Source organism: Macaca mulatta, chromosome 12 (genome assembly GCF_049350105.2).
Source record: "Macaca mulatta isolate MMU2019108-1 chromosome 12, T2T-MMU8v2.0, whole genome shotgun sequence".
NCBI classification, from domain to species: domain Eukaryota; kingdom Metazoa; phylum Chordata; class Mammalia; order Primates; family Cercopithecidae; genus Macaca; species Macaca mulatta.
In genome coordinates this window covers 15,761,590-15,783,980 of record NC_133417.1, presented here as the reverse complement: position 1 = coordinate 15,783,980, position 22,391 = coordinate 15,761,590, and the positions used below count along the sequence as shown (strand labels likewise).

Here is a 22,391-nt window from a genome sequence, read left to right as displayed (position 1 = left end):
TATTTATTCTTAAGAATTATGCTTGAGTAGCTCATTAAATAAAGGTAGCTACTGAAACTGCCTTTGCAGGGCCGAGCAGTGGCTCATGCCTGTAATCCCAGCACTTTAGGAGGCCCAGGCAGGTGTATTATCTGAGGTCAGGAGTTAGAGACCAGCCTGACCAACATGCTGAAACTCTTTCTCTACTAAAAATAGAAAAAATTAGCCAGGTGTGATGGTGGGTGCCTGTAATCCCAGCTACTTGGGAGGCTGAGACAGAAGAATCACTTGATCCCAGGAGGTGGAGGTTGCAGGAAGCTGAGATCGCGTCATTGCACTCCAGCCTGGGCAACAAGAGCAAGACTCGGTCTCAAAAAAAAAAAAAGAAAAGAAAAGAGAAAGAAAAGAAAAAAAGAAACTGCCTTTGCAAAATTATGACTGAGACAGTGAAAGAGATCTAACTTAACTGACCATCTTGCTTCTAGCCTACAAGCTGTCTTTGTTCAGTCCATCTTGCCTGGGGACTAGATTGTCTTCGTAACATTCGCCACAAGATTAGAAATTATGATTTAGGAGTCATGCAGCTGGAGGCTAAAAGATTATGACCCTCCCTAAATTTCTCCTAAGATCAGTGCTTGAGATATTTTGCAGACCCTGGACTAGATGGATCAGCTGGCTCCACCCAGATTGATAAACTGGCTCATCTGATATTGTGGCCCCTACCCGTGAACTGACTGTGTGCAAGAAGACAGCTTCAACTCTGGGTTCTCCCCACCCACCAAGTTGTCCTTAAAATTTCTGCTCCCAAAATGCTTGGGGAGACTGATTTGAGTAATAAAACTCTGGTCTCCGCACAGCTGGCTCTGTGTGAATTACTCCTCCTCTATTGCAATTCCCCTGTCTGGAGAAATCGGCTGTGTCTAGGCAGTGGGCAAGGTGAACCCATTGGGTGCTTATATGATCATCTTCAGTTTTTTCTTTGTAATCATGTTTACAGCCCACAAATGTTAGGAACTTAGCACTTTAGGCAGAACTCTAAAGTTAAATACACAGATATTTTGTTGATCAGAGGACACAGTTGTTTTCATTAAATCAACAGTATTAAACTAGTCTTAGTTACCAACAATTTACACAAATCATTTGAACTAAAAGGCATTTGAGTTAGTTTATATTTTTCTCATAAAATATATAATGTAAGTGCTTACTTTTTCTTTAACCCAATTAATTAGAGTTTTCATGTATTTTGGTAATGAAATATCACATCCACATGATGTACATAGACATATATACATACAGACACACAAAGGTAGAGTCTGTAGCTTGATAAACTTCATTTGCCAGGGATTTTTTCGTTTTGTTTTTTGTTTTTCTTTTATTTTTCTTTTTTTGAGACAGAGTCTTGCTCTGTTGCCCAGGCTAGAGTGCAGTGACATGATCTCAGTTCACTGCAACCTCAGCCTCCTAAGTAGCTGGGATTACAGGCACCCGCCACCACGCCTGGCTAATTTTGTTTTTGTATTATCAGTAGAGACGGGGTTTCACCGTGTTAGCCAGGATGGTCTCGATCTCCTGACCTTGTGATCTGCCCACCTTGGCCTCCCAAAGTGCTGGGATTACAGGCGTGAGCCACCACACCTGGCCTGTTTTTTTAGACAAGGTGTCATTCTGTTACCTGGGCTGGGGTGCAATGGTGCAATTTTGGCTTGTGGCAGTCTCCACTTTCCTAAGGCCACAAGATTCGAAGTTAGGATAATACATGTTACACTGTTAACTTTTAGCAAACTTTGTTGAAAACCTTGTAAGTTTGGGATTTTAATTATCCTTTGCTATTACTAAGACCTCTTTAGTCCAAATTAACTTAGAATTAGTATAGATGGTTCCCGGTTCTGTAAGTATTTTAAGGCTTGGCTGAGTGCAAACAGCTCCCACGTTTTAGCAGACCAATTATTAGGCAATTTTCCTATTTCTACAAGAGTTTCCCTATCAATTACTGAATACCCGTTGTGTCTTTTTCCCTCAATCATCCGGGAGGAACCATCTGTCATCCTGTCCTGAAGGGAGTTCCTCCTAGGTCTGGTTGGACCTTTGTATGATGGTTAATTAAGATTTAGATCCCCTGTTAGGAAACCCACAGGGTTAAGGGAATTACCAGTGGCTAATGTGAAATCATATTTTTCTAACAGAATAGCCTCATACTTTAAGATTCTTGAGTAAGTAAGCTGCCTTTTTGCTTTTTTGACTTAGGATAGTTCTGGCCTGGTGAGGTGTACTCAAATGAGGTTTCCTCTTAAAGTTATTTTTGTGCTTTCTTCAGTTAGCAAAGCAGTTGCCGCTACAGATTGAATGCATTTGGGCCATCTACGGGTTACTGGGTTAAGGATTTTTGATAGGAAGGCTACGGGTTGTTTACACTGACAACAAGATGGAATAGCTACTTAAGGGGGGTAAACTAGGACAGGGGCAGTTGCTAATAGATGTTTTAACCTTTCCACCTGTTGGATTTCTGGTAATTGCCAAATGAGGAGGGGGTTTTGCCCATCTTGTGTGAGTTTTTTGTATAAGGGTTTTGTTTTGTATGGCATAAGAGTCTATCCATAGATGACAGTATCTGACTTATCTTAAAATTTTCTAAGTTCTTGTTTAGTCTCCGGCAGAGGCAAGGATATGATGCCTTCAATCCATTTAAGCTCAATTTGCCATTTACCTTTGCTAATTAAATGACTTGTTCTAATATTTGACTAAATAAATTTGAAGACTTCGTAAACCCTTGAGGTAAGACTGTCTATCGGTATTGCTATTTTCAATCAGCGTGAGGGTCTTCTCACTCAAAGGCAAATAGGTCCTGGCTGTCTTCTGTGAATGGACAAGCCCAGAAGGCATCTTTTAAATCTATTACCGTAACAACAGGGTGGGGTAGTTTGGACTTGATTAATAGCTCTAAGGTCTTGCACTAACTGGTGTGACCCATCTGGCTTCTTTACAGTTAGTATTGGAGTGTTACAGGGTCATGGAGAAGACCTTCAATTTTCAATTATAGGTTTTACATTTACCCAGGCTTTTAAAGGAATAGGGTACATTGCTTTCTCTTTACTACTTCTCTCTCTCTCTCTCTCTCTCTCTCTTTGACTCTGTCTCTTTCTCTTTCTCTCTCTCTCTCTGACTCTCTAAGTTTTTTTTTTTATCCTGCTAATATTTTAACATTAGTCCTCGGGGATTATTAGGGGGAATATTATTGTTGCTAGCTTTCTTTCTTTTATCCTTTACCTTACTTGGGGTATTTCTCATTTTGGGAGGGAGGCTCAATTTCCCTTACCAGAAATGTCTCACCTTTTGGGGTGAGGCTCAATTTCCCTTACTGGAAATGTCTCACCTTTTGGGGTGAGGCTCAATTTTCCTCACTGGAAATGTCTTGCCTTTTGGGGTGAGGCTCAATTTCCCTCACTGGAAATGTCTCACCTTTTGGGGCGAGGCTCAATTTCCCTTACTGGAAATGTCTTGCCTCTTTTTAACCCCCAAGATATCCTGACCAAGGAATACTTCACTGCCTCCTGTGGCTTTTCTTTCCTTAGTCCTGGCTAAGGAGTGCCTTACCACCCCTAGGGCTTCTCTTTCCTTGGTATGTCCCAACCAAGGAATGTTTCACTGCCCCTGCAGTTTTTCTTTCCTTAGTCCCGACTACCAAAGAAATACTTTACTAACTCCTCCAGCATTTCCTTCCTTGGCTTGTGCATGAGGTTGTCTGGTCCACATGGTATGTGAGGATCCTTTACCCCTGGTCACTGGCCAGTTTCTTTCTACATTGCTGAGAGTCTGGGTTTATTCATCACACCAGGTAGGTCTCGGTTCCTCACCCCTGAGGCTCCCAAAACAAGGCGGCGAGGCACCTCCTCATGAGAGAGGACCGGAGACTGCCCAGAGGAGAGTGGGTCCCCGTACAGGCCACTAAATTGTTAGAAACGCAAAATGCTTGTTCCCTGGTGCCTCAAAGAAATAGCACTCAAGCATTAATTTTCTCAGCAAGGCAATTTTTACTTTCTGCAGAAAGGGTGTTCCTTGCAGATGGAACAATGGCGAGAGCACACCTGGACAGGGGAGGGGCAGGAGTTCTTATTCCTGATCCAAGTATCCCTACTGCTGTGTCATTCCTCTAATGGCTAGGGTTGGACCTCACAGTCTAAGCTAATTCTTATTGGCTATGTTAAAAAGAGCAGGAGTGTGAGCTGGAGTGGTGGGATGAGATGAGTAGTTTGGCAGGAAGGATGGTTAGGAACAGGTAACTAAAGGTGACTTAGGTCAGAGCAGGTGACCAATGGAACAGATGTGAACTACTGATTAGGACTGGCGGGAATGGGAAAGTTGTTTACTGAAACTAGAGGCAAGGAGGTGAAGAGAACCAGGAAGTTGAACTTTAAAATGGAGAATCAAAGAATAAGAGAGCTGAACATACTGATATACTGATTCTTTGAAGAGAAACTTGGGGTTCACTATATTTAGCAGGAAGCTGAGACAGGAGGATTGCGTGAGCCCAGGAGTTTGAGAGCAGCCTGGGAAAAATAGTAAGACCCTATCTTATAAAAAAAAAAAATTTTTTTTGAAATGGGGTCTCTCCCTGTTGCCTGGGCTGGAGTACAGTGGTGCCATCTCCACTCACTGCAACCTCTCAGCCAATTCTCCCACCTCAGCCTCCTGAGTAGCTGGGACTACAGGCATGCACCACCCTGCCCAGCTAATTTTGGTATTTTTTTGTAGAGACAGGTTTTCATCATGTTGCCCAGCCTGGTCTCGAGCTCCTGAGCTCAGGCATTCCTCTCACCTCGGCCTCCCAAAGTGCTGGGATTACAGGCATGAGCCACCACACCTGGCCTTAAATTTTTTTCTTTTTTTTTAATATGTGGAAAGCAGACACAAGTAGAAACCAGCACAGCTAGCTAACTTCCACTAGTGATAGAGGCAGGAGACAGCCAAGTGCCGTCCATGTCATTATATATAGGGAGATTGCCTAAACATGCCCACGGTGAAAAATTCCGTCCCTTAACACATGCACAGTAAGGGAAATAAATCAATGCAGAGTGACTCAGACTAAGGGCCTGCATGCACACTGGAAGAATGGGGTGGAGTCACCAGGAATTCATGCCTTATGCTGAGGAGGAGCTGGGCCTCTTCAACTTGGGCGTGGTGGCCTTGTATTCAATTTGTCAGGTGGATACCTGCATACAGGACCCTCCTTTTGCTTAATAAATTCCGCCCTCCTCACCTTTCTTTCTTTCTTTTTTTTTTTTTGAGACTGAGTCCTGCTCTGTCGCCCAGGCTGGAGTGCAGTAGCATGCTCTTGGCTCACTGCAACCTCTGCCTCCGAGGTTCAAGTGATTCTCCTGCCTCAACCTCCTGAGTAGCTGGGACTACAGGCACATACCCCCACACCTCGTTAATTTCTTGTATTTTTAGTAGAGATGGGGTTTCACTAATTTGGCCAGGCTGGTCTTAAACTCCTGATCTCAAGTGTCTGCCCACCTCAGCCTCCCAAAATGCTGAGATTACAGGCGTGAGCCACCACACCTGGCCCCATCCTCACCTTTCAATGTTTCTGCATGCCTAATTTTTCTGGATTTAGCTGAACCAAGGAACAAAAAAATTCTGCATCACTAGTTGTGCTGGCTTCCACTTGTGCCTGCCAGTATCCCACGTTTACATTTAATCTGGGGTTCCCAAAGACAGGAACACCATGAGACCAGGCCACACAGCGCTTCCATGGCGCACCTTGCTGTAAAAACATTCCCCTGAGGCTACTGGGCAACCCAACGCAAATCAGCCCACTCTGTGACCAGCCCATCTTCCATCAGAGCCTTCTCCATTGGTAGCGAATGTTCCCACCACGTCCAGGTGTTCAAACCTGCCTTTTAATCTAAGTGCATGAAGAACAAATGGCCTCTTGCAATAACAACCATTCACTACAATCCTGTCAGCCACTTTCCAGGTTTTGCCAGTGACTTGCCAGCCACTGCACACACAAAAGTCAAGTTCTCTCTCACAGTAAAAAGTAATTCCTGGTACCCCAAAAGCCAAAGATCAGGTACTACTTTTAACAGCTCTTAGCCTGGCACAGTGGCTCATGCCTGTAATCCCAGCACATTGAGAGGACGAGGTGGGCAGATCACCTAAGGTCAGGAGTTTGAGACCAGCCTGGCCAACATGACGAAACCCTGTCTCTACAAAAATACAAAAATTAGCCGGGCATAATGATTGGTGCCTGTAATCCCAGCTACTCGGCTGAGACAGGAGAATTGTTTGAACCCAGGAGGTGGAGGTTGCAGTGAGCCGAGATCCCGACACTGTACTCCAGACTGGGTGACTGAGACTCCACCTCAAAAAAAAAAAAAAAAAAAAACAGCTCTTATAATTCTTCGTTAGTAACAATTTTGTTTCCTCCATGGCAATATGAATTGCAGTTTGTGAATTAAAAGCATTAGAATTTGAAAAAATTTTGACTGGACGTGGTAGCTTATGCCTATAATCCCCAGCACTTTGGGAGGCCGAGCGAGGCAGACAGATCACCTGAGGTCTGGAGTTCAAGACCAGCCTGACCAACATGGTGAAACCCCTTCTCTACTAAAAAAATACAAAAATGGCCGGGCGCGGTGGCTCAAGCCTGTAATCCCAGCACTTTGGGAAGCCGAGGCGGGCGGATCACAAGGTCAGGAGATCGAGACCACAGTGAAACCCCGTCTCTACTAAAAATACAAAAAATTAGCCGGGCGCGGTGGCGGGCGCCTGTAGTCCCAGCTACTCAGGAGGCTGAGGCAGGAGAATGGCGGGAACCTGGGAGGCGGAGCTTGCAGTGAGCCGAGATCGCGCCACTGCACTCCAGCCTGGGCAAGAGCGTGAGACTCCGTCTCAAAAAAAAAAAAAAAAAAAACAAAAAACAAAAATTAGCCCGGTGTGGTGGCATGTGCCTGTAGTCCCAGCTACTTGGGAGGCTGAGGCAGGAGAATTGCTTGAACCCGGGAGGCAGAGGTTGCAGTGAGCCAAGATCATGCCACTGTACTCCAGCCTGGGTGACAGAGTGAAACTCAGTCTCAAAAAATAAATAAATAATAAAAAAATAAAATAAAATTCAAAATTATCTGGTTATCCCGAATTTTATCTGACATGCCCTTTCATCAAATTGTTATATCCTATGTCTTTCCTCAATTATATTTTATCATGAAGGCTTTCCCAACCATTTTATTTAGTATGGCTCCCCCACCTCCACTTCTCTCATAAATTGTTCTGGCCCTAGCACCAGTGTACAGCATAGTTTCCTGTTTATTTGCTTAGTGTCTGTCTCCTTCAGTATAGAATGTAATCTTGTGGTGGGCATGGTGGCTAACACCTGTAATCCCAGCACTTTGGGAGGCTGAGGCGCATGGATCATTTGAGGTCCGGAGTTCAACACCCCATCCTGCCCAACATGGTGAAACCCCGTCTCTACTAAAAATACAAAAAAATTAGTCGGGCGTGGTGGCACAAGCCTGTAGTCACAGCTACTCAGGAGACTGATGCAGGAGATTTGCTGGAACCCGGGAGACAAAGGTTGCAGTGAGCTGAAATCGCACCATGGCACTCCAGCCTGGGCGACAGAGTGAGACTCCATCTCAAAAAAAAAAAAAAAAAAATAGAGTAATCTTGTGAGGGCAGAATTTTGTTGCTATGTTCACCACTGACTCCAAAATGGCACATAGCAGGCTCTCAATATATATCTGTTGAACAAATGGAAGCATAAATAAACAAGCAATGCTACACTTGCTTTCTCCAGCACCATGGGAGCAGATCCAGGGAGCAAACAGGGAAAGAAGGCTACAGCCCCTGCCCCCTGGTGGAGCTGGAAGAATCAATAATTTTCATTTATTTATTCATCTAATGTGCTTTGCACACTCGCTATCTGCCAGGATCAGCTTGTTGCCAGGGATGCTGGGTAAACAATCGCACAAGGTTCCTGTGGTCTGGAGGAAGAAACAGATGTTAATGCGCAATAGGGAGATGGTTACTTAATTATAGTGGTGAACTGTCAATGGAGGAAAAGCAAAGAAAAAAAAAGCCTAACCTGATATAGGGGTCAGGGAAGACTTCCCCAAGGAAGGGACGTGGAGTTGAGGCCTGAGGCTGAGCATGAATTAACTGGAGGCAGAGCTCTGTGGATGGAGATGTCATTCCAAGCAGGAAACCCAGTGAATGCAGGTACGCTGATGGAAGGCCAGGGTGAGGAAAAAGGCCAGGTTACAGGCAATTACTAGGAACCTTGTGGCCTGACTTGTCGCTGAGGAGGAAGCAATAGCCAGCTCAGAGGGCCTTGTAGTTCAGGTGATGCTCCGTTTCTGTGTTAGTCTATTTTTGCATTGCTATAAAGAAATACCTGAGGCTGGGTAATTTATAAATAAAAGAGGTTTAATTTGGCTCACAGTTGAGTAGGCGCCAGGAAGCATGGCGCTGGCATCTGCTCCTGGTGAAGCCTCAGGGAGCTTTCAATCATGGCAGAAGGTGAAGGAGGAGCAGGTGTGTCACCTGGTGAGAGTGGGACAGAGAGACAGAGACAGGGAGAGAGAGAGCGCAAGAGAGAGCAAAAGAGGGAAGAGGAGCCAGGCTTCTTTAAACAGCCAGCTCTCATGTGAACTAATAGAGCAAGAACTCACTCATCACCACGGCAAGGACACCAAGCCATTCATGAGGGATCAGCCCCCAAGACCCAGACACCTCCCACCAGGCCCCACCTCCAACACTGGGAATCGCATTTCTTTTTCTTTGTTTTTTAATTTTATTTTAAGTTCTGGGATACATGTGCAGAACGTGCAGGTTACATAGGTTTACATGTGCCATGGTGGTCTGCTGCACCTATCAACCCGTCATCTCGGTTTTAAGCCCCACATGCATTAGGTATTTGTCCTAATGCTCTTCCTCCCCTTGCCCCTCCCCCCATAGGTCCTGGTGTGTGATGTTCCCATCCCTGTGTCTATGTGTTCTCAATGTTCAGCTACCACTTATGAGAACATGTGGTGTTTGGTTTTCTGTTCCTGTGTTAGTTTGCTGAGGATAATGGCTTCCAGCTTCATCCATGTCCCTGCAAAGGACATGAACTCATTCATTTTTATGGCTGCATAGTATTCCATGTTGTATATTTGCCACTTCTTAATTCAGTCTATCATTGATGAGCATTTGGGTTGGTTCCAAGTCTTTGCTATTGTAAATAGTACTGCAATAAACATACCTGTACATGTGTTTATTTATTTATTTATTTATTTTTGAGACAGGGTCTTGCTCTGTCACCCAGGCTGGAGTGCAGTGGCAAGATCTCGGCTCACTGCAACCTCCGCCTCCCAGGTTCAAGCAATTATCCTACCTCAGCCTCCCGAGTAGGTGGGATTACAAGTGCACGCCACCATACTCAGCTAATTTTTTGTATTTTTAGTAGAGAAGGGGTTTTGCCATGTTGGTCAGGCTGGCCTCAAACTCCTGACCTCATGATCTGCCTGCCTCGGCCTCCCAAAGTGCTGGGATTACAGGCGTGAGCCACAATGCCTGGCCATGTGTCTTTAGAGTAGAATGATTTATATTCCTTTGAGTATATGCCCAATGGGAGGGAATCGCATTTCAACATGAGATGTGGAGGGGACACACATCTGAACCATATCATGCAGCATATTTCCAACTCCAGCTCCCTCCTCTCCGCAAGAACGTAGAACATCCGTCACCCCCAGGATCAGCTACCTTGAGCCCAATCCTCTGTAACTCACTGAGATGCTATGAAGGGCCTGGTAGGTGCCACACTGTGCCACAGTCATGCTCCAAGACAGTGTGGAGTGAGGGCCAGAGGACCAGGAGGCAGGATTGATTTGGAGACATTGCCTTTCTTCAAACCTCAGTTTTCTCATAAATCAAATAAATGGTTGCAGAAGATAAGCTCATACTCATTCCATTTCTAGAAAAAAATCTGTGATCCAAACAGTAGCGTTGACTAATGGAAAGTACAACTGGCTGTTTCCCTTGAACAGTGGGTTTACTGTTGTTTTTCCAATTATAAAAGCAATAAGATTATTTGTAAACTATAGAAAAGTAGCAAAAGTTTCTTGAATGAGATTTGATTTTCAACCAGGGCAAATAAAGACTTTTCTGGGGTTAAGAGGGCTCTGTCTTCTCCATGACTTTATACGAATCTGTGCTGGGGACTGGTCAGCTGTTCAAGTACAATGTAGCCAGCTTTGGTTCTGTGCCAGGATTAGGCCTACAATATTTCAGAATTCGTATACAAACCCCGATAAAGTGTTGAAGGAGATGACCGCCCTATAACCTGTTTTACTGAATGTTTACTATGAGTTTTTCTACTATCCTCATGAGTGAAACTCTCCAGGAAATTCCTCTGCTTAAAATTAAAATCAAGTGTATCTCAAGAAAGTCTACTGTCCCATCTGAAATGCTTCTGTTGTGTGTTGTCTGCAAATCTGGAGTCTCCCTGTTTTGTTCAGGCTGGTCTCGAACTTCTGGGTTCAAGAAAATCTCTCTCCTCAGCCTCCTGTGTAGCGGGGACTACAGGAACCTGGCTGTGGTGGATACTATTATGCCAAATTCCAGTCAGCATCCTCTTTTAAATGAAGTTGAAAGAAGAGATGATGAAACTGGCAGTGTTACTGAGTGGGAAATGAAGGTGAGAATGCACACTGTGAATGAAGACATGGAAGTAACTTCTGCAACACAATCCTGTAAGAGTCTTAATGCTACACTCCTTCGTTTATCAAATGATGTACCTTTATTGTGAGGGAAGAAACTGGGCCGTTCCCTCTGGTATTGAGAGGCAATTTGGAATCTCTGCCATTTCTTAGGACTGAGTATTTAATGTACTATTTTGTGGATATCTGAGAGGCAGAAATGGGATTTAATGATCTCAACTGTCATCCATCTAAAAAACCTAATTCGCAATTTTAAATAAAATGGCATGTTGCCTTCTACTATTCTCTTTTTGTTTTTTTAAGACAGAGTCTCGCTCTGTCACCCAGGCTGGAGTGCAGTGGTATGATCTTGGCTCACTGCAACCACTGCCTCCTGGGTTCAGTGATTCTCCTGCCTCAACCTCCTGGGTAGCTGGGATTACAGGCAAACGCCACCACCCTAGGCTAATTTTTTTTTTTCTTTTGTGAGATGGAGTCTCGCTGTGTTGCCCAGACTGGAGTGCAGTGGTGCAATCTCAGCTCACTGCAACCTCTGCCTCCCGGGTTTAAGCGATTCTCCTGCCTCAGCATCCTGAGTAGCTGGGATTACAGGGGTGCGCCACCACGCCCAGCTAATTTTTGTATTTTTAGTAGAGATAGGGTTTCACTGTGTTGGCCAGACTGGTCTCAAACTCCTGACCTCAGGTGATCTGCCTGCCTCAGTCTCCCATGGAGTCTCGTTCTGTCACCCAGGCTGGAGTGCAGTGGCGCAATCTTGGCTCACTGCAACCTTTGCCTCCTGGGTTCAAGCGATTCTCCTGCCTCAGCCTCCCATGTAGCTGGGACTAAAGGCACCCGCCACCATGACTGGTGAATTTTTGTATTTTTAGTAGAGATAGGGTTTCACCATGCTGGTCAGGCTGATCCACTATGTTGGCCAGGCTGGTTTCAAACATCTGACCTCAGGTGATCCGCCTGCCTCCGCCTCACAAAGTGCTGGGATTACAGACGTGAGCCACTGTGCCCAGTCAAAGTCTTATTTATGAACAAAGTTTGTACTATTAAAAAGAAAGTAGTCAGGTACGGTGGCTCACGCCTGCAATCCCAGCACTTTGCGGGACTGAGATGGATGGATTGCCTGAGGTCAGGAGTTTGAGACCAGCCTGGCCAACATAGTGAAACCCTGTCTCTACTAAAAATACAAAAAATTACCTGGGTGTGATGGCGGTTGCCTGTAATCCCAGCTACTAGGGAGGCTGAGGCAGGAGAATTGCTTGAACCTGGGAGGTGGAGGTTGTGGTAAGCCAAGATCGCACTATTGCACTCCAGCCTGGGTAACAAGAGTGAAACTCCGTCTCAAGCAAACAAACAAAGTAGAAAAAAATAAAATTTTCTCTGTTTCATTATCCAAAGACAACTAGTATTAAAATGTCTCACTATATACATTACTCTTGGTTTTTTTTTTTTTTTTGAGATGGAGTTTCACTCTTGTTGCCCAGGCTGCAGTGCAATGGCGCGATCTCAGCTCATCGCAACCTCCACCTCCTAGGTTCAAGTGATTCTCCTACCTCAGCCTCCTGAGTAGCTGGGATTCCAGGTATGCACCACCATGCCCAGCTAATTTTTTGTATTTTTAATAGAGATGGGGTTTCTCCATGTTGGTCAGGCTGGTCTCGAACTTCCGACCTCAGGTGATCCGCCCGCCTCGGCCTCCCAAAGTGCTGGGATTACATGCATGAGCCACCGCGCCCAGCCATACATTACTCTTGTTTTAACACAGCCATCATCGAACTCTATATTAAATACTGATTTAGTTGTTTTAATTTATTTCAATAATAATCATTTGGCTTTATTATAATGAGTTTTTCATGATTACAATTCACAGTACTATTCTCCTATAGTTGAGTGTTTTGGTATCATTTTTTTACGTTATTAATAATGTTGCAATTGGTATTTTGGTACAGAAAGCTTTTATTGTATTTAGAATTATTTCCTTAGGCTAGAGTCCCAGAAAAAAGATCAAAAAGTACAAACATTTTTAAGGTTCTTGACACTTTAAAAATGACTTTCCAGCAGGGCACGGTGACTCATGACTATAATCCCAGCACTTTGGGAGTCCAGCAGTTTGAGATCTGCCTGGGCAACATAGCAAGAACCTGCCTCTATTATTTTTTAAAAAAAGGTAAAAAGATTTAAAAAATTAAAAAATTACTTCCCAAAAGCTTTTGCTAGTATACATGCCCACCAGCAATATAAGTCTCTGTCTCTCATAAATATTTTTTGAAAAGATCTGCAATTTATTGGGGTGGAAGATTTTTTAGTGTCATATTTTGGGATGGTGTGCCCTGAGCCCCAACAGAACATATTCTGAATCCAAAACCTCAAAATTGGCTAAGACCCAAAATGTTGGTCATTTGCATTTGGCGGATGGAATGAAACAAATCACCTTTCCCCCAACTGACAATTCCCCATCAGGGATCACCAAGGGCCAGAAAAAGGTCAGGGACTCTGGTAGAAGTCTGGGTACAGCGAGGTCATCGCAAACGGCTTTTTTCCAGGCTCTGTCACAACCTGGGAGAATATTCCTAGGGATGACAGAGTTGGGGAAGGCACATCCAGATTCTGTTTCTTACCCTCCTTCAGGCACTGCAGGTAAGAACTGTGGTTTGGGCCGGGCGCGGTGGCTCACGCCTGTAATCCCAGCACTTTGGGAGGCCGAGACGGGCGGATCACGAGGTCAGAAGATTGAGACCATCCTGGCTAACACGGTGAAACCCCGTCTCTACTAAAAAATACAAAAAATAGCCGGGCGAGGTGGCAGCGCCTGTAGTCCCAGCTACTCGGGAGGCTGAGGCCGGAGAATGGCGTGAACCCGGGAGGCGGAGCTTGCAGTGAGCTGAGATCCGGCCACTGCACTCCAGCCTGGGCTACAGACCGAGACTCCGTCTCAAAAAAAAAAAAAAAAAAAAAAAAAAAGAACTGTGGTTTGGGTTGGTAAGTGACTTGATGATGAACATCTCCAGTGGAAGTGGGCAGTCTAGGCCGAGGCTCACTAGGGGAGAGAGGCAGGCCTGAGGGAAGGTGAGAGGCACCAATGTCAGCATGACAAGGGCTACTCCTGTGTCCTAGCAAGGCTTGCAAGTGCCTCCCACAGCAAAAGCCTTCCACCAAGCTGGCAGCATCCAAATGCCAGCATCAAACTTAAGCAAACAGAAAGAGTTATTTAATTCCCTTTAACTAATGTGTATCTACATATGTATATATATCAAAATGTTAAGAGGGGTTACTTCTGAATTTCTGAGATGACAAGTCATCTTTATATTCTTCTTTACACTTGTATATTATTTGTAAATTTCTAAAATAACTGCCATTTTCAAATTGAAAACATCCAGACTTCATAAATCATTGTAAAAATACTTTAAGTGAAAACTCAGTTCGAAGGAAATTCTAGTCAAATATGGCAGATGGAACATCAGAATTTATTTCTTCTTCCTACTTGAAGCATCACTAAAGTTAACAAAAGTATTAGAGCAGGCATAAATCCAAAAGACAAAGAAATAGGAGAAAGAAGATGACAACAGCTTGGAGATGTCCACAAAGTAGAGGAAGCCAAAAAGTAAGGGACAGAGAACTAGCACTGCACAGAGAAAGCTGCTGCTGGCCAGGCGCGGTGGCTCACGTCTGTAATCCCAGCATTTTGGGAGGCCAAGGCAGGTGGATCACAAGGTCAGGAGTTTGAGACCAGCCTAGCCAACATGGTGAAACCCCATCTCTACTAAAAATACAAAAATCAGGTGGGTGTTGTGGCGTGCACCTGTAATCCCAGCTACTTGGGAGGCTGAGGCAGGAGAATTGCTTGAAGCCGGGAGGTGGAGATTGTAGTGAGCCGAGATCGTGCCACTGCACTCCAGCCTGGGGAATAGAGCAAGACTCTGTGGCGGGGAGTGGCGGGGTAGAGAAAGCTGTTCCTTACAGCTGCTACAGGGCCTGGAGGTCAAGGAGTCCAATGGGAAGGAACAGGCACAGGAGAGGGCAGGATGGGGCTCACAGCAGGACTGCTTGTTAGTCTGTTTAGAAGCAGGCTGTGCCCCATAGAACAGTGCCTAACGCATGTAGATGCTTAATAAACATTTGTTAATGAATGGGTGAAAGGCTAAAGGAATGGCCTTCCAGTTGGAACTGAGGCCTCTCTGGTTGCCCTATTAAGAGGGCACATCAGAAGAACCTCTCCACATTGAGACATTGAATCTGTGCCCCTAGGGCTGAGGCCACATTATGGCACTGGCACTCAAGGGCTAAAGGCACATGCATCCGTGCTCAGTGCCAGGCCTCCCTTGGTGTGGCTGCTGTTGGCTGCCTCCTGCCTTCGGCCCACAGGAAGAGCCCAAGGAAATGGCTGGGACAGAGGGAAGAGGAACAGCTGGGGCTGGGAAGCAAGGATGAAGCTTGGCTGGCTGCACCTTCAGTGCAGACCTCTGCATGTGACCCTGTTCCTAAGCCCAATTGCACAGGGGCCTTGAGCATCTGTGGACGGGACACCATGGAAGCACTCACACCCCTCTCCTTCCCTGCTGGAGGATGGACCTTCCTCTCCCAAGCCAGGCTTCTCTGCCTTCAATGATTCTGGACCAGCCCTGCACCAGCCACTTGCCCTGGGGAGGGGATTGTTTCACAGACCCTTGACACCTAACAGCCAGTCCTGCTCCCGCCTAGGGGGACCCACATTTATCAAATACTGTCTTTAATTTACACTGGTTGCATTCTCTCTGCCAGCCTGTGAGGAAAAACCACTTTCCCAGTCTGAGGAAATGGAGGCTCCGATAAGCTAAAAAAACAACCCCCAGTCCAGTCTCTGCACCTGGGCCTGGCAAAGATTCCTCTGAGAGCTTTCCAGATTCCACACTTGCTGACTGTGGCTTCCTCTATGCAGGGCACTGGCTAGCCCTGGGGACACTCAAAGGTAAATGGGCCTTGTTTTTTCCTTCCAGGAGTTTGCTTATCTTAGAAGAGATTGGAAAGTAGCCAAGTGGCTACAGAGCACGAGTCAGAATAGGGTCACTGTTGTAGGAGCACAAAGGAGAGAGAGAAATTCAGGTAGGGCTGGCAGGAAGAGTTCAGGGCCCTTTCTAAGGAAGGAGAACTTGTGCTGACTCTTGGGAGAAAGAAGGGCTCTCTCTCCAAGCAGTTTGGAAAGGAAGTCCATCCGGTGCGGGGGGACACACATCAGTCGTGGTCAGTGGGACAAGCTGGAGGGCAGCCTCAGAGGCCGAGGGCCGGTAGGGCAGGGGCTGAACCTTAGGCAGCTTCCCTGGCAGCACTTGTAGGGCAGCTTCTAGGAGGCAGAGTCTGGGTGGGAACACCTGGGGATAAGAAGGTATTGGAGCAGAAACCAGAGCTGGGCAGTGGGAACAGAGAGGAAGACCAACAGGAAGGACACTGCTGAGGGAAAGACAGAGGACTGTGGACAGGGAGAGGGCAGGGGAAGGAGGCCCAAAGGAGGCCCTGCCCTCGGACCACCAGGAGACAAGAGGCACCCTATCCTCTTCTGTAGTGGGTGGGTTTTAAAGCTCTCTGTGCTAATTTCCTATCCAAAAGTCCTTTTAAAAAATAGATTATAATCCCGGCACTTTGGGAGGCCGACGTGGGTGCATCACCTGAGGTCGGGAGTTCGAGACCAGCCTGACCAACATGGAGAAACCCCGTCTCTACAAAAAATACAAAATTAGCCGGGGGTGGTGGCGCATGCCTGTACTTCAGCTACTTGGGAGGCTGAGGCAGGAGAATTGCTTGAACCTGGCAGGCAGAGGTTGCAGTGAGCCAAGATCGTGCCATTGCACTCCAGCCTGGGCAACAAGAGCAAAACTCCGTTTCAAAAAAAAAAAAAAAAAATAGACCAATGAGGCTGGGCTCGGTGGCTCACGCCTGTAATCCCAGCACTTTGGGAGGCCGAGGTGGATGGATCACCTGAGATCAGGAGTTCAAGACTACCCCGGTCAACATGGACAAAACCCATCTCTACTAAAACTACAAAAATCAGCCGAGCATGGTGGCACGTGCCTGTGGTCCCAGCTACTTAGGAGGCTGAGGCAGGAGAATCACTTGAACCCGGGAGATGGAAGTTGCGGTGAGCCAAGATTGTGCCACTGCACTCCAGCCTGGGCAACAGAGCGAGACTCAGTCTTAAAAAGGAAAAGAGAAGAAAAGAAAAGAAAAGAAACAACAAAAAAAAAGCACTCTCACTGCAGAAAGGAAAATGGGTTGAAAGGGACCAAAGGCCAGTTAAGCGTCTTTTACAGTAATTTAGGTGGGAGGCTTTGAGAGGGAGTTAGAAAACCTCTGGTCAACATTTATATCAGTAGACAAAGGGGCTGCTGGAAGAGGGATAGGAAAGAAGAATTTACCTTTGCATGTGCTGAGTGCACAGAGGAACTGTGAACTTGACCAGGGCTGGGCTGTGAGAGCCTAGCAAAGACCTGCTCCTGACTGTGCTTGGGGACCGGGGATCCCACCAATGGGAACAGGTGGGAACAAAGACAAGAGTCAGTTCTGTAACCACCCAAGAGGTTCACCTTGCCCGCTGCCTAGACAGAGCCGATTCATCAAGACAGGGGAATTGCAATAGAGAAAGAGTAATTTACCCAGAGCTGGCTGTGCGGGAGACTGGAGCTTTGTTATTACTCAAATCAGTCTCTCCAAGCATTCGGGGAGCAGAGCTTTTAAAGATAATTTGGTGGGTGAGGGGAAGCCAGTGAGCCAAGAGTGCTGATTGGTCAGGTCAGAGATGAAATCATAGGGAGTCGAAGCTGTCTTCTTGCGCTGAGTCAGTTCATGGGTGGGGGCCACCAGATCAGATGAGCCAGTTGATTGATCTGGGTGGAGCCAGCTGATCCATCAAGTGCAGGGTCTGAAGAATATCTCAGGCACTGATCTTAGGAGCAGTGTAGGGAGGGTCAGAATCCTGTAGCCTCCAGCTGCATGACTCCTAAACCATAATTTCTCATCTTGTAGCTACAAAGGCAATCTAGTCCTCAGGCAAGGAGGAGGTCTGCTTGGGAAAGAGCTGTTACTATCTTTGTTTAACTATAAACTAAGTTTCTCCCAAAGTTAGTTTAGCCTATGTCCAGGAAAGAATAAGGATAGCTTAGAGGTTAGAAGCAAGACTGAGCCGGTTAAGTTAGATCTCTTTCATTGTCTCAGTCATAATTTTGCAAAGGCGGTTTCGGTTCTTATCTCCTTGGCTGAGACCAGGAAATCAATTATCACAGGAATGGAGTTGTAAGCAGTGGCTGGTTGTCTTTTGAAATAATACCATGTCACAACAGCATTCAATTATTATTAATTTACAGAGCAGCTAATCTTGATGGGCACTGTCAGTATGGGTATGGATGCGGGTGAGACACTTACCCTTCCTTCCAGTTGCTCATAGTTTAGTAAGAGACAGAGTCTTGCTCTTGTCTCTTGTCGCCCAGGCTGGAGTGCAATGGCACCATCTTGGCTCTCTGCAAGCTCCGCCTCCCAGGTTCAAGTGATTCTCCTGCCTCAGCCTCCTGAGTAGCTGGGATTACAAGTGCCCACCACCACGCCCGGCTAATTTTTGTATTTTTTTTAGTAGAAATGGGGTTTCATCATGTTGGCCAGTCTAGTCTCCAACTCCTGACCTCATGATCTGCCTGCCTTGGTCTCCCAAAGTGTTGGGATTACAGGCGTGAGCCACCGCGCCCAGCCCTGACTGTGGTTTCTAACACTGTCTCTACAGGAAGCTGTCTTTCTAATAGTCTCACAGATCTTTTTTTTTTTTTTTTTTTTTTTTGAGACGGAGTCTCGTTCTGTCGCCCAGGCTGGAGTGCAGTGGCCGGATCTCAGCTCACTGCAAGCTCTGCCTCCCAGGTTTATGCCATTCTCCTGCCTCAGCCTCCCGAGTAGCTGGGACTACAGGGGCCTGCCACCTCGCCTGCCTAGTTTTTTGTGTTTTTTTTTTTAGTGGAGACAGGGTTTCACCATGTTAGCCAGGATGGTCTCGATCTCCTGACCTCGTGATCAGCCCGTCTCGGCCTCCCAAAGTGCTGGGATTACAGGCTTCAGCCACCGCGCTCGGCCGTCTCTCAGATCTTAACCTATTTATTTGTATCCTCTTACTAGTGGGCCCAGTACCTGCGAAAGGGCAGCTGTGTAACAGCATTACCACAACTCCATTGTACAAGTTGAAGTTCATTGCATTAACTTTGCAAGGATTAATTAATATAGTGTCTCTCTTCCAGGATTCCTATAGGACATGCTGCTAAGGACTCAGGCCAGGAGTGGGCTCCATCCTCAGCTGTTTTCCAGAAGCCACAGAAGCAACTGTTTTCACCCCCATACTCAGAGCGAACGAAATGGGGGTTGCCGGAAGAAAGTACTTCACGACGACAGAGTGGTTATCAAAATATGCCAATCAGCCACACAGCTCCCAGCTCACCAGATTTGTCAAAGGGCCAATCAGCTCGAAGGGTTCCTGTGGAGAAAAATGCTCATTTATTGGGAGACAGAAAGGAGAGGTTTGGCTGAAACCACTTTGCCTTCACCAGCAACTTTTTAATCCCTTTGTCTGGTGCATGAAATCAGTTCCCGGAACACAGAGGTTATTAATAACTGTGGGACCTTTTCCCAGTCTCCAGATCAATTGGCAGAAGCCTCTGGTTATTTCCTTCTGGATGCTTCTATTATTTGGAGCTGGGAAGTTACCTCCTCCTCAAAACCTGTACAGATTTTCACCGGGCTTGGGGATTAACAGTCACCCAGCAGCCCCCAGCCTTGCCTCCTCTCTACTCTTCCCTGGCTGGGCTGGCTCTGTGCAAGGCTGGTGTCTTTGCTTGCGCCGAGAGACGACGTGCTGTCCAGTGGAGTCCTGCATGTACCTCTCCTCCCACTGGTTCCTCACTGCCAGGTGCGGTCCAGGGCGTTGATCTGGATCCATGGAGCCAGCCTGATTTAGAATGAGTCACTTTGAGCTGGCTCCTCTCCTCATGCTTGGCAAAGGCCCCAGCATCAGCTGCTGGGCAGGTGCTGAGCAAGGCCGAGGTCTTCACTCGGGAACACCGGGGTGGACACTTCTCCAGGAGGAGCTGCTGTGATCGGCAGGACTCAGTAGAGAGAGTGTCTTCCATGTAGGGCTTCCCCGTCTCTTCCTCTTTCTTCCCGCCTGCGGGGGCCAAGCCGAGCCTGTGGCTTTACCAGGATCTCAGTGCAGGAAACGCTGCAGCTCCTCTGACTCTCATCTGCTCTCTCAGCTCGGGGTCGCCCCTTGCCTGCTGGCCGCATCACAAGGGATGGCCCTCAGCACCCAAACCCAGACAGGCACAGCGGGCTGGACAAATTTGGGTCATACTGGCTAAACACCGTTAGCTCCCCTGTGAAATGAAAGCAAGAGCCTTCGCCTTGCGAGGCCGAAGGACATGAGGGCAAAGCACCTCCCATGCGGGCACAGCGGGCCTCTACTGAGGGCTTGATCATCAGGAGCGTTGTCACCTCCGAGAGCTGACCTCATCTGTCCCCACAAACCTGCTCACCCGGTCTGCTTCCTGTCTGGGTGGGTGGCATCATCACTCTTAGTCACTCAGACTGAACAAAGCAGCTCTCTTCTGGCTCATCTTGCACTGGCCTATTTGTGTGTGTGTGTGTGTGTGCGTGTGTGTGCGTGCGGTAAATATGCCTAAAATATATCTTTTTTTGAGACAGGGTCTCACTCTGTCGCCAACGCTGGGGTACGGTGGAACCATCTCGGCTCACTGCAGCCTCCACCTCCCGGACTCAAACCATTCTCCCACCTCAGCCTCTGAAGTAGCTGGGACTACAGGTGCGTGCCAGCATGCCCAGCTAATTTTTGTATTTTTTTTGTAGAGACAGGATTTCACTGTGTTACCCAAGCTGGTTTTTGTTGTTGTTGTTGTTGTTGTTGTTGTTGTTGTTTGGAGACGGAGTTTTGTTTTTTCGCCCAGGCTAGAGTGAAATGGTGCGATCTTGCCTCACTGCAACCTCCGCCTCCTGGGTTCAAGTGATTCTCCTGCCTCAGCTTCCTGAGTAGCTGGAATTACAGGCGCCCACCACCACCCCCAGCTAATTTTGTATTTTTAGTAGAGTTGGGTTTTCACCATGTTGGCCAGGGAGATGAACCTCAGATGATCCACCTGCCTCGGCCTCTCAAAGTGCTGGAATGACAGGCATGAGCCACTGTGCCTGGCCCCAGGCTGGTTTTGTTTTGTTTTGTTTTGTTTTGTTTTTTTTGAGACAGAGTCTCGCTCTGTCGCCCAGGCTGGAGTGCAGTGGCCGGATCTCAGCTCACTGCAAGCTCCGCCTCCCGGGTTTACGCCATTCTCCTGCCTCAGCCTCCCAAGTAGCTGGGACTACAGGCGCCCGCCACCTCGCCCGGCTAGTTTTTTGTATTTTTAGTAGAGACGGGGTTTCACCATGTTAGCCAGGATGGTCTCGATCTCCTGACCTTGTGATCCGCCCGTCTCGGCCTCCCAAAGTGCTGGGATTACAGGCTTGAGCCACCGCGCCCGGCCGACCCAGGCTGGTTTTGAACTCCTAAGCTCAAGCTACCCACCTGCCTCAGCCTCCCGATGTGCAGGGATTACAGGCGTGAGCCACTGCACCTGGCCTGACAGTGCTTTTATTCAAACACAATCAGGTTTTAATTCAGCCTCCTGAATAGCTAGGGCTATGGGCACATGCTAACAGGCCTGGCTTCTGGCAGATTCTTATAAACATACCAGCCGGGAGCGGTGGCTCACGCCTATAATCCCAGCACTTTGGGAGGCCAAGGCAGGAGGATCACCTGAGTTGAGGAGTTCGAGACCAGCCTGACCAAGATGGCACCACTGCACTCCAGCCTGGGCAACAAGAGCGAAATTCCATCTTAAAAAAAAAAAAAAGTAAACATACCTATGACCCAGCATTTCACTCCTGAGTATCTACTCACAGAAACGGAAACATTCACAAAAAGACTTGTACTTGTTTTTCACAAAAGTTTTATCTATAATAGCCAACCACTGGAAACACTCCAAATGCCCATCAACTGGTGAACAAATTGTAGTAATCGATACAGTGGAACACTGCTTAGAAATGTTAAAAAAGGAATTACTGATACACCTGACACAGATGAATCTCTAAAGCATTATGCTAAATGGCAGAAACTAGACACAGAACACCACATACTGTATTTACAAGAAAGAACAGAAAGGCAGAACCATTGTTTCAGGAAGCCGATCAGTGGCTACCTGCAGCTGGGAATGGGGGAACAGGCTTGACTGCAAAGGGGGAAGAGTGATGGTTGGAGTAATGGTGGTTTTACAACTGTAAGGGTTTGTTGAAACCCACTGAATATTTTATTTAAAATTGGTAAACTTTACTGTTTGTAAATTATAGTTAAATAAAGTTGATTTAAAAAATAAATAGGCTGGGCGTGGTGGCTCACTCCTGTAATCCCAGCAATTTGGGAGGCCAAGGCAGGCACTTGAGGTCAGGAGTTCGAGACCAGCCTGGCCAACATGGCAAAACCCCATCTCTACTAAAAGTACAAAAATTAGCCGGGCATGGTGGCAGGTGCCTGTAATCCCAGCTATTCGGGAAGCTGCGGCTGGAATTGCTTGAACCCGGGAGGCAGAGGTTGCAGTGAGCAGAGATCACGCCATTGCACTCCAGCCTGGGCCACAGAGCAAGACTCCATCTCAAAAAAAAAAAAAAGTAAATAAAGCCATATAA

At 46.8% G+C, this 22,391-nt stretch overlaps 1 pseudogene; it reads right to left on the bottom strand.

Moving 5' to 3' along the window:
- Positions 1-19,795, bottom strand: part of LOC106992543 (large ribosomal subunit protein uL11 pseudogene) — a 40,127-nt pseudogene extending 20,332 nt beyond the window's left edge.
- Between the last annotated feature and the right edge of the window lie 2,596 nt (positions 19,796-22,391).